At 35.2% G+C, this 3,832-nt stretch overlaps 1 long non-coding RNA gene across 1 annotated transcript; it reads left to right on the top strand.

The window, feature by feature from the left end:
* Positions 1-261: 261 nt before the first annotated feature.
* LOC120520466 lies at positions 262-1,969 on the top strand. The gene is made up of 3 exons (XR_005631836.1): positions 262-331; positions 1,044-1,214; positions 1,643-1,969. It is a non-coding gene; the product is annotated as an uncharacterized LOC120520466 (long non-coding RNA).
* Positions 1,970-3,832: the final 1,863 nt, after the last annotated feature.

Genomic DNA, 3,832 nt, shown 5'->3' with positions numbered 1-3,832 from the left:
GGGCACCTGCTGTTGTTATTTGTCATTGGTTTATCATTTAAGCTGTTGGTTTAGGAGGAGTACACACACATTTTACTGAATGTAATGGAGAATGCTTGCTCCTTAGAAATAACTTCTTTCTTGTTGCCGCAGTTAGAAAAACAATGCCCCTTTATTGTGTTTTTTTTTCTTAGACCCTACAGGATGCCTGGTGGTAACCAGCCTTCCAAGTGGCTGAACAGATGCCAGTGTACCCCAATTCTGAGACACAACTGGATTTCATTTTCTTCTGCTTTTAAGATTCCCAATTTGAGATGATGTGCTGTTCCTGTTAGATTTGCTATTTCTACAGGTAAGACTACTGAGGCTTTGTTTCAAAAGTAATTTGTGAACAATTTCTGCAAAGCCTCCCCATATTTATTATTTGATCTGTAATATTTTGCTGCCTTGAATACTGTACTGTATGTCTGCTCACTCTGTCCAGTGACTAACACAGCTTTTTAATTTTAGACTGGAAAGCCTCAGAGTGTGAATCTTCACAAACACAGAGACTGAGGTGCATCAGTCCCAGCAGTCAGTAAACAGGGATATTGTTCTGTTTTGCAAAATAACGTTTATTTTCTTAAGTTGCTGTACTTTGTTTTCGGATTTTGAAAGAGCTGAGATGTAATTTTAACTTAAACAAAACTAAGGTAGGAGAGAAAATGGAAGATATTTTCATGTAAGTACGACACCTGAGCACATCACATTAGAAGTTATACAGATATACAGATTATAACACAATATCTACTGTATGTGTAATGTAAAAGGAAAAAAATGATGTTACATATAATGACAGTTAAGTTGAGGTTCTTTCAACATCCAACAAAAAACCACAGTAATTTAAAAAAATATTATTAGTCAGACTTTACTCTAAGCAGACCTTTATCTATGGTGATGGTTTACTTTGGTAATAATTGATCTACAGGTGAACCAAGAAAGGAGGCAGAACAAGAAGTAAAAGTACACTTTATAAATGTTTGAACTCCGTGAGTGAATATCTACTGTGTTTATGTTTTTAACAGTTGCAGTGAAGTAGAAGAGTCCGGTCGTGTTATGGGGCAACAGTTCAACAAGAAGGACAAAGAGATGTGTGCCATGTTGAAGTAGTGGCTGCCCCTCCTGCCCGGCACTTCTAGAATCTTCCATCTCAAACCCTGCTCTGATCTGCTGTGCCTTTGCCAAATGATCACGTGGTATTGGCCTTTTGTTTTTTTTCTTCTGAAAACTGTCTCGGTCTCATTACACTGGCTGTCTGTCTCACATAGAATTGATTTTAAGGGTCTATTAAATAATTAGAAGGCTTTGAATATTTTAGACCCTGCCTTTATTTTGGAGTGTCTGCTCACAACATCTCTTTTCTGAAACATTGCTTTGCTTTTTATTCTAAGATCAACCATAAAAACTGGTAGCTTTCTGTACTCTGGAATGCTTTGCCAATAGAGGACTGCCAGGCTATAAATGTCAAGCATTTCAAAAAACTTCAACAAGCCCAATTTTCTAATTTCGCTTTTTCTTAATTACTTGCATTGGTTGTAATAGTTTAGAAATGGTACTGTGTACACTTTGTAAGCTCTGCACTGGGCACTGACCTCTGCTGTGTTTCTCTGTTGTTTTTTTCCAGTTTATTGCAATGGTGCCCTCTACGTCTCCACCGTCTTTTAAATCAACCCCAACTTCCTGTGATAGAAGAAAAGTTCACAAGACGTCCTGAAATGGAATTGTGATTGGATTGAGACGGCCACATTTATGCATGCTGGGATGTGCAGAGGGGAGTCTATGTGGGCTTTAGCTTGGGAACCCCAGAAGTTTATTATCTCCAGAATCCTTGAAGGCTGCAAGTTTGTCTTTGTCCCCGGCCATTTGACCAGGCAGTGTATTTATTACTAAGGAAAAGAACCCCTCTATTTGCTTCTCATTTACTTTTATAATGCCTTCAGTTTTCTTTGTAACCGTATATTTTTGTAGAGCAATTTGAGCAACAATTGTAAGCAAAGGTGGTGTTAAAATATTATTCGTTAACAAATATTAAAGGACAGATCAGGAAAAATATCAGTTTAAATCAAACACATTTTTTATGGAATATTGCTGGATAACAACTCTTTGACTCTGAGTAGCATCTTGTTCATAAAGCTAAAATAGCATTTTTCCTTTTTTGACAAATTTAGTGATTAACTTTTATTGTGTTCAAAACCTTGGCTAACATTTTTTTTAAATACTAAGGTAAAAATCTGTAAATATATTTGTGTTCTCCTTCCCTAATAATTTTTAATACCACTCCTTGTTGGCCATTTTCATTGTAGTTGTGTTCTAGTTAAATGCATTTCCCATTTATACATCTTTATGATTACTGAATTTTCTACTCATAATATATACATATAAATATGGGTGTGTATACATTTTTTTTGAGAAACATTGTTCACAGATCTTTCACTTTTATTTTTAAAAATACCATTTATTTCTTCAATACAAAATGTATGAATAAGTGTATTGTATTTCCTTTTTTTTAAAGTTATAAAAATGAACTGGCTCTGTGTCAATATGGGTGAATAAAACCATTGACATGAGACGAGGAGTCTGCACACAAACAGCGGTGTGTTATGTTGATTAAACTTGTAAGAAAGAATATCACTGCCCGCTGTCCACATGCTGTTCATTATAAACTGAACTATTTCATGCTGTTTAAATTCTGCTCAGTTAGTGGAGAATATTTTATTTTACAGCTGTTAAATTCAGTTCAGTTTTATTATATTAATAGGTAAGTTGGTTTCTCAGCGGGTTTTACAGAGACGCCTTGAAATAAAATTAAAAACACATTACTAAGAACAAACATATTGCAAATATGAACTACAGCAACAAGCAATTACTGTAAAAAAAAAATAGATCAAATAGATTGATTCAAGTGATAACAGCTCATTTACTTAATTTAAGTCTGTGGGTATAAAGTTAAACTTATCTGTGAGAATAATAGCCATTGGAATAAATGAGGATTCGTACCGGTGGCTTTATGCTCTTCATTTCTTCAACATCTGACCTGATTGCACAACTGGGAACGAATTAAAGAATTTTAACAAGTGGACAGTCACAGTTAATACTAAGGACAGGGACAGTCAGCACAATGAAATGCAACACAGTGTTAATTCTTTTCTTTTTTTTTTGAAAAAGTATTATGTATCCAACCAGTTTTATAGAAATATATTAGGTTTTGTAAACCTGATGCCTTAAGACAAATGGCAATTTTATTATTAATAATTGACGTCTAAAGATATTTTTAAACAAACACAATTTGCTCATAAGAGAGAAATTGCAACAATAGATCAAAACGGAAAAGAAACTTTATATGATTTATTACGTGAGTGGGAAAATAAAAACACTACATACTTATACTTACATATATATATAGTACCTGCTAAATAATACAAAGAGTACACAGCATGTGTTTCACCGTAATTGGGGCTCATTAGGTGTGCACACCTAAGCTTCCTCTTACGGCGATCGAACATTGGACATCAACGTTACGTCACAAAGGCTGCTTCGTTTATTTTGCAAGATGAATATTTTTATTATGGTCAACTAATGTGGAACTAAAATGTATATACCGTAATGTCAAGTTGTACTGCATGCACAGTTCTGATCGGGCCGTGCCGTAAAGTGGATTTTTTTGCTTTTAAAGTTTTCTTCATTAAGCGCATGCGGTGTGTGTCACTACCTGGTTCCCGTTACCGGCCCACTCTGCTTGCGCATGCGTATTGAAAGGCTACGTCATTGCACACTTTACGGTGCTGTCCAATCTGTTTAACGCATGCGCGAACAC

The sequence above is a fragment of the Polypterus senegalus genome, unplaced genomic scaffold, assembly GCF_016835505.1.
Source record: "Polypterus senegalus isolate Bchr_013 unplaced genomic scaffold, ASM1683550v1 scaffold_3519, whole genome shotgun sequence".
Lineage (NCBI taxonomy): Eukaryota > Metazoa > Chordata > Cladistia > Polypteriformes > Polypteridae > Polypterus > Polypterus senegalus.
The sequence above is the reverse complement of the archived record's forward strand: the minus strand, read 5'-3'. Positions and strand labels throughout refer to the sequence as shown.